The sequence below is a fragment of the Emydura macquarii genome, unplaced genomic scaffold (assembly GCF_026122565.2).
Source record: "Emydura macquarii macquarii isolate MOO-44397 ecotype Brisbane River unplaced genomic scaffold, CSIRO-AGI_Emac_v2 contig_2129, whole genome shotgun sequence".
Classification (NCBI taxonomy): domain Eukaryota; kingdom Metazoa; phylum Chordata; order Testudines; family Chelidae; genus Emydura; species Emydura macquarii.
This window is the reverse complement of record NW_027132266.1, coordinates 68,005-81,889: the sequence shown is the minus strand read 5'-3', so window position 1 is coordinate 81,889 and position 13,885 is coordinate 68,005. Positions and strand designations below refer to the sequence as shown.

General features: G+C 44.8%; 1 pseudogene; it reads left to right on the top strand.

Annotated features, from left to right (window-relative positions):
• Nucleotides 1-2,198: 2,198 nt before the first annotated feature.
• LOC137160090 (olfactory receptor 10A4-like) lies at nt 2,199-12,111 on the top strand (annotated as a pseudogene).
• The last annotated feature ends 1,774 nt before the right edge of the window (nt 12,112-13,885 follow it).

Sequence of the window (13,885 nt, the reverse complement as noted above, 5' to 3'; positions counted from 1 at the left end):
AAAGACACTGGGCAAGCCAGCTGCAGATGGGGTGATTTGGTAATAGAAGGAATATGGGCTCCTAAGTGTGCAAAAGGAATCTAAAAAAGGAAATAAGAGAAAGTGGGGGAAGGTGGGAAGAACCTCTATGTTCTCATGTTGTCACGGTTACCCAGCTGGGAAACTGGAAACCAGTAAAAACGTTCGAGAAGAGAAACAATAGTTAGGGGTGGAAGGGTAGTGTTTTCACCACTTCCCCACGTTTTTCCCAGTTGGCAAACAGGCCAAGCTCTGAAATGGTGCTGTTAGAGATCAAGTTTTTAGCAATTAACAGTGTTTCATGCATTTCTTGCTGTTTCCCAAATATTCCAGGTAAGAAAGTGAAGAAATGTGGGGAGGAGTGGGGGAAAGAGGACTGGAAACAGCAATTTAAGAGTGATTTTTTTCTAGTGTCTTTTAAGAAAAATATATCGGTGTGAAAATGTCAAGGTTCTGCCCAAAAGAAAATAAAACACAACAAAATGTGTCCATTTTGTTTCATTTCTATTAATTCTTAATGGGAATTGGGGCACCAGATGTCCCAGGCAACTTTATGTCAGCCTGAAAGCGCGCAGCTAGGCAGCACACCCTGACTACTTGAAAAGTGAAGACCAGGGCAGACACAGAACTGAGATCCTTCTTCTCCAAACATACGGGATTTTACCTGAGTGTTGTTAAGTGCTGAAGGCTGGACTGTTATTGCAGATTGCTTAAATATGTGAAGGAGACTAGTCTAAGTTGAAGACTGGCTCTAATATACGGACAGACCTTAATCTTTAAACACCTTAGCTTGCACTTTTAATTCCAAGTTTACCAACTATTATAAAACAGTATTTTCTATCTGAAATCACCAGTTTAATAATCATTACTGTCCGTTTGCCATGTCCTATGACCAGCTGTCACCTAGAGATCATTAGAAAGGATACATCAAACATTGGCCATATTAACATTGGCTGCCCCCTAGCAACCGTTATACAGTATAGTCACCCCTTCCCATCCTCCACCACAGCCCCAGGGAAAGCAACAGTCTCCCTTACAACCTTTCGCCCTGTGCTTAGTGCTCTCACCCCAGGAATGGGAGATGCAGGTTGAACTCTCCCTTCTGCAGACAAGGGATTACAACGTGGGTTTCACTCCTCACAGGCGGGTGCCCTAAATCACTTGACTATCATAGAGTCATAGAATCATAGAATATTAGAGTTGGAAGGGACCTCAGGAGGTCATCTAGTCCAACCCCCTGCTCAAAGCAGGACTAACCTCAGCTATATCATCCCAACCAGGGCCTAAAAGCTTAAAAACCTCTAAGGATGGAGATTCCACCACCTCCCTAGGTAACCCATTCCAGTGCTTCACCACCCTCCTAGTAAAAAACTTTTTCCTAATGTCCAACCTAGACCTCCCTCCCTGCAACTTGAGACCGTTGCTCCTTGTTCTGTCATCTGCCACCACCGAGAACAGCCTAGCCCCAGCCTCCCTGGAACCCCCTTTCAGACTATGAGATATTCCTGTATCAGGGGATGGGGGATGCTCTCAGGGTCTTCTGTTGAAGTAATTCATGCACTGGGCCAAAGGGAGAGAGGGAAGGACTGTGTAGCCCAGTGGGCAGAGCACCCAAGAGACGGGAGACCCCTCTTCAAACCCCTGCTCCACATAGGCAGAGGGGAAGTAGAACACTGTTCTCACGTCATCAGGGTGCATGCCTTGCTGGGGGGGTCACAACTGGGAACACTCCAACACTCTCCTCCCTCGGGTTTTGTGTTCCCTTCTATTAAATGAGTGGAATCTGCTGTGTGGTGAAGCACCGCAAAGCTCAGCATTGCCATGCCTAAACCCCTTCGTGTATTGAGAGGCAGATTTTAAAAAGTATTTAGTGTGATCCAAGCATAGCTAGATGCCAACTGGCTGAGGGATCCCATGGGTTCACCAAAAGGGGTCATGTAAGGAGTCTAGAGTGTTCATCATAATCACTGTGAGGAGTTAAGGATATGCTGGAAATTATGTTCTCTGGGCCTTGTAGTTAAAAGCAGGTCACTCAAAAGCAGCGTCCCTTGAGACAAACTTCTCCAGACTTTGGATGGGAGCCACTTATCTTCCTGGTGCACCACTGTGTATTGCGTATCCTACAAGAGAAGTCTATTAGCATACTGAGTCCAATGCCAATGAAGAGCTTGTGGAGACCGATGAAGTTTGCAGATGACACAAAAATTGGAGGAGTGGTAAAAAAGGAAGAGGACAGGTCACTGCTTCAGAGCGAACTGGATCACTTGGTAAACTGGAGACACGCAAACATATGTCTCAATGTAAACAAAGAATGTAGGCCATAGCTATAGGATGGGGGATCTATCCTGGGAAGCAATGACTCTGGAAGAAGATTTGGGGTCATGGTGGATAATGAGGTGAACATGAGTTTCCAATGTGAGATGATGGCCAAAGAACTAATGCAATCCTTGGATGCATAAAATCATAGAATAGTAGGACTGGAAGGGACTTGAGAAGTCTTCTAGTCCAGTACCCTGCACTCATGGCAGGACTAAGCATTATCTAGACCACCCCTGACAGGTGTTTGTCTAACCTGCTTTTAAAAATCTCCAATGATGAAGATTCCACAACCTCTCTAGACAATTTATTTTAGTGCTTAACTGCCCTGATCGTTAGGAAGTTTTCCCTAATGGCCAACTTAAACTGGTCTTGCTGCAATTTGAGCCCACTGCTTCTGATCCTATTCTCAGAGGTTAACGAGAACAATTTTTCTCCCTCCTCCTTTAAGAACCTTTTATGTAGTTGAAAACTGTTATCATGTCCCCTCTCAGTCTTCTCTTCTCCAGATTAAACAGACCCAATTTTTTCAATCTTCCCTCATCGGTCATGTTTTCTAGGCCTTTAATCCTTTTTGTTGCTCTTCTCTGGACTTTCTGCCATTAGTCCACGTCTTTCCTGAAATGCGGCACCCAGAACTGTACACAACACTCCAGTTGAGGCCTTGTCATTACTGAGTAGCGTAGAAGAATTACATCTCGTTTATTGCTTACAACACTCCTGCTAATACACCCCAGAATGATGTATGCTTTTATCGCAACAGTTTACACTTTTGACGCGTATTTAGCTTGTGATCCACTATGACCCCCAGATCTCTTTCTCCAATACTTGTTCCCAGTAAGTCATTTCCCATTTTGTTTGTGTGCAACTGATTGTTCCTTCCTAAGTGGAGTACTTTGCATTTGTCCTTATTGAATTTCATCCTATTTACTTCAGACCACTTCTCCAGTTTGTCCAGATCATTTGGAATTTTAATTCTATCCTCCAAATCAATTGCAACCCCTCCCAGCTTGTTATCGTCCACATACTTTATAAGTGTACTCTCTATGACATCATCCAAATCATTGATGAAGATATTGGACAGAACCAGAACCAGAACTGATCACTGCACCACTCAATGTGCCCTTCCAGCTTGACTGTGAACCACTGATAACTACTCTCTGGGAATGGTTTTTCAACCAGTTATGCACCCAGTAAAACATGAGTAGGAGTAGAGAGGCTATCTCTGTATTTTACACTGTTGTGATCACTGCTGAAATTTGACATTCAGTTCTGGTGTCTGCAATTCCAGAAAGAAGATACATTGGAGAGTTCAGAGAAGATCCATGGGAATGATTAAAGGATTGGAAAACATGTCTTATACTGATAGACTCAAAGAGCTCAATCTACTATTCAGTTAAGAAAGGTTTAGGAGTAACTTGTCCATACAGTCTGATATCTACATGAGGAACAAATATTTAATAATGGGCTCTTGAGGCTACCAGAGAAAGTCTAACATTGTCCAAATGTTGGAAGTTGAAGCAAGACAAATTCAGACCAGAAATAAGGCATAATTTTTTGACGGCGAGGGTAATTAACCATTGGAACAATTAACCAAGGGCCATGGTGGATTCTCCATCACTGACAATTATGAAATCAAGACTGGATTTTTTTTTAAAAAAAGATCCGCACTAGTGATTACTTTGGAGAAGTTCTATGGCCTCTTTTAGTTAGCAGCACAGACTGGATGATCACAATGGCTGCCTCTGGCCTTTGAATCTATGGCACTTCCGAAGGAAATTAACAGGAAGAGGTAAACAGCTGGGAGGATCCTGTTTTCAGGTGGAGATCCAAGGTCTGGTCTGCTGTATCCAGAGGTGCAGAGAGATGCTCTGTCATCCTTCACTCTGTGAAGACAAACTGTGTGTTGGCTTTGATCTTATGAAAGTGGGAATCTCAGACACCCTGGTTGAAAATGCTGGGCAAAGAACAGGGTGAGCTATCCTGTAGGAGTCAGGGAAATACCTTGTAAGTTAAGTTTAGTCTCTAAGAAGCATGTTATGATTTTGTTTTCTATGGTAACCATTTGTTTCCAATATTCTGACTTTCGAACCCCTGTTCATTGCTAATAAACCTATTCGTGTTTTCACTATGCAAAGATCTAAGTGCTGCATGTAAAGGAGAGTGGGGATCCTGAGCTGAATTTTGCACGCTACTGGGTACCATTCCTTTGGGAGTTGTGCATCTGAGAGGACTGTGAGTGTCCAGTGGAACAGGGCCTGGGCACTCCATAATGATGCTCAGAGGGCTCAAGGGTTGTTTTTTGCCTATAGGGATAGGATACAGAGTGACTTAGACAAATTGAAGGTTTGGGCCAAAAGAAACCTGATAAAGTTCAACAAGGACAAGTGCAGAGTCCTGCACTGAGGACGGAAGAATCCCATGCACTGCTACAGACTGGGGACTGACTGGCTAGGCAGCAGTTTTGCAGAATGGGACCTGGGGATTACAGTGGACAAGAAGCTGGATATGAGTCAACAGTGTGCTCTTATTGCCAATAAGGCTAACGGCATATTGGGCTGCATTAGTAGGAACAGCAGATTGAGGGGAGTGATTATTCCCCTCTATTTGGGACTGGTGAGGCTACATTTGGAGTATAGTGTCCAGTTTTGGGGCCACCACTACAGAAAGGATGTGGACAAATTAGAGAGTCCAGGGGAAGGCAACAAAAATGATTAGACGCTGGAGCACATGATTTACGAGGAGAGATTGAGGGAACTGTGCTTGTTTAGTCTGCAGAAGAGAAGAAGTAGGGGGTATTTGATAGCAGCCTTCAACTACCTGAAGGGGGGTTCCAGGGAGGATGGAGCTAGGCAGTTCTCAGTGGTGGATGACAGAACAAGGAGCAATGGTCTCAAGTTGCAGTGGGGGAGGTCTAGGTTGGATATTAGGAAAAAGTTTTTCACTAGGAGGGTGGTAAAGCACTGGAATGGGTTACCTAGGGAGGTGATGGGATCTCCATCCTTATTGGTTTTTAAGGCCCAGCTTGACAAAATCCTGGCTGGGATGATTTAGCTGAGGTTGGTCCTGCTTTGAGCATGGGGTAGGACTAGATACCTTCTGAGGTCCCTTCCAACCCTCATCTTCTATGATTCTATTGTTACCCTGTACAGAGAAAGCGGGGAAAGAGGATTGCTTGTGTTGCAAAGGCTGATGGAGTGAGGGAGCTGACCCCCTGCAGGCATACACAACTCCCTGATGCTAAGATTATGTGAGAGCAAGGTGCCTCATAACCCTGAATCCCCCAGGGAAGCATCATAGTTAGGCACCTAGTGGGGTTTTCAAAACCTAAAATTCACTGATTCCAATGCTTATGAAAATCAGGAGATTGGCTGAGAAATCACGTGTTTGTTTTTGTGTTAATTTTGTGTTCATTTGATTTCCTTCTGGTTTCTGAGCCTTGAAGGCTGCACTTGTGTCATGTTCTCAAGCTTTTCTTCAATGTCATGAGAGCTAGAAGCTTACTTTTAAAACAAAACAAGAAAAAAAAGATAAATAATAATAAAAAAGCTGAGATTCTCCTCTGACCTCCTGCCTCCACGAGCTGGGGCGATACATTCAACGTTAAAGCTGGTGAAGCTCATAACAGAATAGCAAGAGTTGGCAAAAGAGTGGTCACTGACCTCCCATTCCCCAGGAAAGCAGCTGAGACTCATTCACCCTTCCTTTCCTTAGCTCACACTCCTAACAGGACACTTCATGGGGATGAAGTGCAGAGACCCCTCTGCCAGGTAACCACGGAGAACTCTGTGGGGTTGAACCTCACTTCAGCAATGTACACTGCAATGCTCTGCCTGTCTCTGATACGCTGTTAAACTTTACAAGAATTTCAGGTCAAATTATTTGCAAATGTATGGTGACGGATCTAGCGCCTTCTCTAAATTCTCCTGGGAGAAATGTTACAGCGGACTTCCCTTTGTCCTTTCCTTTCCTTGCACCGCACACCACCAAGCCTGGGGTTTTCAGAAGAGCCAAGAGAGTTAGACACTCAGATTCCAGTCCCTTAGGCTGCTTTCTAAATCCGGACTGAAATGTCTAAGTTACAAATGCTGGACCAAGTGTACAACATTGCCTCACAATTCTACTGCCCCTCTACTACAGGCTACACTGTGAGAGCCCGGCCTGTCATACTTGGCTCATGTGACTACATCTTACTTGGGTATGTTGTGCCACTGAAGGGAATTTGACTCCTCAATGAGAAGGGAAGACGTGTCTGTTCTGGGACAGCAGGATCCAGCCCTAGATCACTGGAGCAGGACCTTTCAGTCATGCAACACAGTCATCCCATGGAGAGGGAAGAACTCCTCTGGGCCCGGCAGACTGGTTTTATCAGGTCTGTTGTTTGGGCCATGTGTGTTGCAAATGCAGCAGCAGCTCCCCCTACAGCAGAGAGAAATTCCCTCAGGCGTAGCATCAGGGGACACAACCCTCTCCTGCAGAGGATACAAATGTGAGGAGGTGAGGGCGCTGTCAACAGAGACGACAGGCTCCAAGGCCAATCTCGGCACCTGCTTGTCTCTTCGGGGGGGAAGCGGGTCTGCTTCCCGAAAACCCAACTGCTGGAGAGAAAAGAGAGAGAAGAACCTGAATCCTGCTCACCAAGCGCATCGACTTGAGGCAGACGATCCTGTGGTCTCAGGTACATGTTATCCCTCCTGCTGCTGCTGCTGCCATGTGCTGAGACAGAGACAGGGGGTGTATGGACCCCAGGCTCTTTCGGCCATTAAAGGGTTAATAGGAGCTGACTGGTGGCCTCTCAACAGCTGCGGAGGACTGGCAAGGTGGGCTGGTGGCCAGAGCCTGAGGGGCTGCTGAGAAGAGCTGTGGATGGGCCAGGAGCTGCCCCTGAAGTCAGACTTCCAGCGGAGAAGGACCAGAATGTGAGACTGGGAAATGCTTCCAGAAGCAGCCAGGCAGTGGGGGTAACTGGTTCCTGCTGCTCCAAGCAGGGCTGAAACCCAGCACAATGGACGGGCTTCGGTTCCCCTCCTGCCTCCAGCAGAGGAGGCAATGGGGACTTGAGAGCACAGAGGTCAAGACCCTGTGGGGGCCTGGAGCTGTTGACCCTTTTCTGGGGTCTTGGGATTTCTATTTCACCAGACTCTTTATTGCCCTAGAAGGGGGGAGTCTATTAGCCTCTGGCTGGCATCATAACCAGAATCTGCCACACAGAGCTCAATGGTTCTCATTGGGATGGAGTCAGAACTAGCTCCACACCCGGCCCCATGGCGAGAGATGGGCTGAAGGCAATCCCAGCTATGCACACAGCGCTATCAAAGGGCTGCGTGATTAGCAGTCAATGAGGAATCGCTTTCCCCCAGCGATGGCAGTCAGTGCCCTGTAACCATTGAAGAGACTGTGGCAGAGAGGGGAAACGTTTGGCTGTAGATCGTGTCATTTGTCTGTGCCGGGAGCTGGAACAGAATTATAGACACTAAGGACCAGAAAGAAAAACTCTGTCCCCTCCAGCCCCTCTCTGCCAGCACCGGAATGACCCCTGCTGTACACATCTTAGTGCTTGGTCCTCTTCCCCTTGCAGTAACCCCAACCATGAGACTCATAGGGATTGTTAGGCTGGACCAGACACAAGGTCCACCTTGCCCAGTCTCCTGTCTCTGAGAGTGGCTCACGCCAGATGCTGCAGACCCTGCAGTACAAAAAGTGGGACATTCTGCCCCCACGTTAGGTCCCATCCCAGTCTCTAATACTTAGAAATTGGTGCAAGCCCTGGATGATGAGGTTTAATATCCCGCCCGGAACTAGGGTTATCATGAACGGTGAGAACTCTGGGTGTTCTTGTGACATATAAATGTCCTGATCCTGTCTGAACTTCGCTTGGTTCTTGACTGAACAACTTCCTGCCACAGTGAGCTCCACTGTCTAACTCACAGGCTTGCAAGCAAAACAATTTCACAGACTGATACGTCTCGGTCACGCTGAAATTATCTCATCTCAATTTTCCCTTTCTTCATTTCATCCCTTTACTTCTGTATATAGGCTCTGTTAATTCTGTCAATTAATTCCTAGGACACTTGCTGACATTTGAAAGCTGTTTCTCTTAATCATGAAGAAATTTACACTTTTTCAAATTGTCGGTGATTGTTTTTAAACCCCTGGCTGCAGTAAAAGAAATAGTATAAATGCCTCTCACATTTTTTCACTTCTTTTTATTCCTTTTTCTTTTTGCCACTCAGCAACTTTCCAAATCTTCCGCAACATGTGAAACAGTGCAGACTTTAATTGTCCCTCTTACTTTTGCAATTCTTTCCAAGTTGTGGAAGGTCAGAGTGGGAAAAGGAAAAAAAGAGAAAATGGAAATGTGAAAAAAAAATCCAGACCCTTCGATGTGTTGGGTGGCATATTTTCAGAATCATGTAAGTTTATATCCCTTGTAAATGTACAACTATGCTCCTGTGGATGTTAATGGAGATGGTATTTCAGACTGTCACTCAGCAGTTTGAATCAATAGTATTCTTTGACCAAGAAACCCAAAAAATAATACATGATGGTCACAGCAGTATAAAAACTGATCTGCAAGGTACAGTTCAGTCAAACAATTGCCAGCCTAAAGGGGCATAGGAAGCACAGTTTTGAATTGGCAAAATCTCATTTGTGGAGTACTGAATTTTGTGTTGGGGTGAGAGAAGCTCTCAAAGTCCAAATCAAAGCAATGTTCAGGGTTTGCCACCTCAGCTGGCGACTCTGGTGTGCAGGGAATCCAGTTCTCTTACCGCTAGTTGCCAGACTCTTCAGGGGACCTGCATATCCATGGCAAACCACGAGCACCAGCTCTTTGGAGCAGATTCTGCAGAGCAAGGCTTACTGTATTGTTAATCAGATGCATTAGGGTCTTTACACAAACCTGCGTTTGGCTTAGCAGCACATTCGTGTTTCAGTTATGCTCAATTTTCATTAACAGGGCTGAGCAAATCAGTTGGGTTTTTTCAGTTCATGGGCAATTTTGAAAAATAGCATGTATCTATATTGTTTTGGCACAAGCCATAAAACACTTGTCAAATTGAAAAAGAAAAAGGAAGTTGAGCTGAGACAAATCGAAACGCTCCAGCATTACCGAAATGGAACATTTCCAGGGCAAAGGTTTCAGTAATGCTGAAACAAAAAGACTGTTTCATTTGTCCCAGCAAATTGTGTTTTGAGAGTCAGGAATTTTGACAAGAGCAAAGCAAAGGATTCCCAAAGAAGCAGAGGCGGTGGAAGTGGCTTTAGTCCAACAGGCAGAGCCTCACCTGCACGGTAGGAGACTCAGGTTCTGTTCACCCATCTGCCTCAGTAGAAGCAATTTCTAACATTGCAAGCAAATGTCCTACATAGTGATCTAAGGGGTGTTTTCAATCTCTCCTCTCAGAACTGTTCTGTTACATTGGAACAGGGACTCACCCATATCCTAGGTAAGTGCCCTGGGCTCTAGAGACATGCTGACCCTGACCCAATGACTATCCCTTGGCGTTCATAGTCTTTCATAATGACAACGAATAGTAATTTCTCCAGAGCAGGAGAGTAAAGGCTGGTCTACACGACAAAGCTCGGGCTGTGAAAAATGCCATGCACTGTACGATGTAGTGTTAGTAAATACAAACCTTTTCAGTACTCATTCTTCTATATTAAACTTATTTACATATTAACTGTTATCCCAAAATTGTTATGCTTTTAGGAAAGAGTGTTTGAATTCTTAGGCCCAGAACACTGGCTCTAAACATGTGAGTGACCTGTATTCAGGATTGTATATGATTGAGTGTTGGGCTGTATTTAGTTATTCTCAGCATCTTCGGATCTGTGGAAATCCAGGTGTTCAGGGAACAGAATCTCTAAACTACTAAAAATGTCTACGGAAGTATAAATAAGACTCTGTGGTAGATAGGGGATCCTGCTTATGGCAGTTATTTTCTGTAATGGACTAGGTGATCTAAAACGGAACATTTAGTACAGATGGGTTCTGTAAGGAATAAAACAACGACCTATTGAAAGATGGTTTTAACTTATTAAGAATTGTTGGGTTTCTCAATTGTCAGTAATAATGCTGGGATAGGATTCCCTGTAGCTTATCAATCATGTAACCTAACAATACCATGAAAGAAATTCCATATGTAATCAGGTAAAATGAAAATGTCAAAAACTGAACACACGGTGAAATTAACCATGGGAAAGTAATTTTCCCTCCAAAAAGGGGTTTCTTTGTGTTATAACCTGTAATAAGACAGAGGTGTCAGGAATTCAATGGGACGTACAAACTGCTGGCCTCCACGAGGTACAGAGGAGAGAGACACAGAGGTCAGTTCTTTACATTGCCACCTGTGGTGTAATTATTCTTTCTGTATTCTGTATAATGCTGTATTAATCTTTGATTAAATAATTCCACTGGAGCTGTCATGTGACAAACACGCAACAGACCCAAGTCCTGGTGTGGGCACTGCTAGGTCACTGGAAGAATTTTTCCATCAACCTGGCGACTTGCCTCTTGGAGAAGTGGATTTACAACAGCAACAGGAAAACACCTTCCATTGCTACAGGAAGTGTCTATGCTACAGCGGCAGCGCTGAACCATGTAGTGTTTCTAGTGTAGACGTAGCCTTGGAATGATTCCACAGCTGGGCAGTTCATCATCACGGTCCATGTATGGATGCCACTACCCCACTTTGTGTTTTGTAGCCAGTATTTGGGCTGGTGGACTGACGGACAGAGGGCCTTTGAACGTTAATGCTTTTAAATTGATAATGTTATTGAGTGTAACCCAGGCTGTATTTTCATTATAGTGTTGGGTTTGTTTTATTTCCCGCAGGTACAATCCATTGCAGACACAGAGTGGGGAAATCAAACGACCATCACTGAATTCATCCTCCTCGGATTTGGGCATCTCCCTGAATTGCAGTTTCTTCTCTTCCTGCTGTTTCTAGTAATCTACGTAGTGTCGGTGGTCGGGAACATCTTCATTGTTGAGCTCGTTGTGGCTGATCACCACCTTCACACCCCCATGTACTTCTTCCTGGGGAATTTGTCCTGCCTGGAGATCTGCTACACCTCCACCATCCTGCCGAGGATGCTGGCCAGTTTTCTGACTGGAGACAGAGCCATTTCTATCCATGGTTGTATGACACAATTTTATTTTGTTAGTTTCTTTGGTGCTACCGAGTGTTATCTCTTAGCTGCAATGTCTTATGACCAGTATTTAGCAATATGCAAACCGCTGCACTATGCAGCCTTATGAATGGCAGTTTATGCCTCCAGTTAGCAACTGGGTCTGGGATAAGTGGGTTCTTGGCTGGCACTATTTCAGTGTCCTTCATGTCACCATTACCTTTCTGTGGCCCCAGTAAATTTGATAATTTCTTCTGTGAATCTACGCAGATAATAAATCTCCACTGCAGTGACACCGACCCGCTAGAGGTTCTAATTACCATTGTGACTGCTATATTCACCCTGCCCCCATTTGCATTAACCCTGACTTCCTATGTTTATATCATCTCCACTGTCCTGAGAATCCCTTCCTCCACCGGGAAGCACAAGGCATTTTCCACATGCTCCTCTCACCTCCTTGTGGTGACCATCTTCTATGGGACCCTGATCATCGCGTATCTGCTACCAAAAAACCCGACACTGAGGGATTTGAACAAAGTCTTCACTATCTTCTACACAATTCTGACTCCTTTGGCCAATCCCTTCATATACAGCCTGAGGAACAAAGAGGTCAAGGAGGCCCTGAGAAAAATTGTCAGTAAATGACTTGATTTTATGAGAATTCAAAAATCTCACTCTCTTTTTGTTAGGCAAAATGGTGATGAGGACAGCTTATTTACTGTTTAATACTCAGCTGCTGCATCACCCTTATTTCTCGCTTGTTCTTTGGTGAGGTACACTTATAATATTTCAGGGTGTGCAAAGGTTTGAAACTGGAAGAGGAATGAGCATCAGAATATGCTTGACCAATATTTTACTTGCTGAATGTTGGTAGATAAAGATAGTTTGGTGAATTCCACACACTATAACCAATTTAGAATATAAAGTGAAATTATTATCTAGGGTTAGGTCCACAAAGGAGTTTAGGAACTGGAACACCTAAGTGCTAGTGTCTTGCCAGCCAGTGGAACCCTCGTTCTGTGATTCAGAATCCAGGCTCACTATGCAATGCTGCAATGGACAGGGAGACTGGGGCCTCGTCTGCATTATAGAGTGTTGTCGATGCAAGTTATGCTGTATAGTGTATAGTGTATAGTTCCTTGTATAATTGCATCTTTTTTTCTTTAAGTCTAATGATTCTGTAGGAAAAAACATTTAGCTCATGATTAAATACCAGCTGACATTTTTGAGAGATCCCTGTCCAAGGTGCTGCCATGAACTTGCACTTCCCCTCAATTAATTGTCCATATATGCTGCCATCTAATGGGCATTAAAGAAAATACCTGCCCATACGTCATGCTTACAATTGGCTGCCACCTACTGGGCATCTTGTCATATTGCTGCCTGTGACGTTCCCTCCCTGCAATCTGACTGGTGTGTAGCTGTGTCACCCCAATTCTTCAGTCTTGGGCCCCGACTTATCCTGCTTTGCTGTGTGAACTACCCATTCCTGAGTCGGCCCACACCCAGCCTCCTTCATGTAATTGGTCCCTCACCTAGTGAAGGAGCGCTTCTGGCCACCACTCATGGGATAAACCCCCAGCAAACACCCCCGCTCCCAGAAGCAACTCTGGGAACTGCCGTCTTGCAGGTTCAGTACTGCATCCTGCAAGATCATTTACGCTTGTCGGTCAATTTATCAAAGAACTTGATATGCACCAGCACTGTCATTCTAAGTGAGGTCTCTGCACACACTCAGTCCACATGCACTGCTTTAGATAAAACAAACAAATACATTTATTGATTTTAAGTGAATCTAAGTCAGAGTATTAATAAATCAAGGAGTTAATCACAATTAACTAAAAGATAGCTCACATCTTAACCTAAGAATAATATGTCAGTCTGTATTCAGCTTACCACACAGGCTGGTTGCGATGCCTCTTGCAACGAGGTCCCCCCCCTGTGGTTAGGTTCTCAGTCTTTGGTGTTGCTTAGAAGATGGATTCCAGGGGAGACAGAACCAAGAGACAAAGATGCCTCACCTTTTAACACGTTTCCCCAACACCCCCTGGGGTCGGGTGATCGGCCCTGTCCAGCAAGGGGCATGATTTCTTCCACTTGGCCAAAGTGCTCACAGGTGCTTAGGCTAGTCCATTTTTCCTGCATGCCTGCCTCTGTGGGGCACAGAAACACAGCTTTGTGTTTGTCTGCATCTATTCAAGCCACATAAGACTCACATTTGGGATATGATATAGCAGAATTTCATGTCTGTACACATGTATGACACTGCAGGAAACATGCCAGCACAACAATGATGTTCAGGATGCCACGAGCGTTCCAGGAACACCTCACCTGGCCCACTTTGCATCAGACAATGCACAAATCACACCGTAAGGGTGTACATGGGGTACAGCGTGTCACACTGCCCTTTTCCATTATT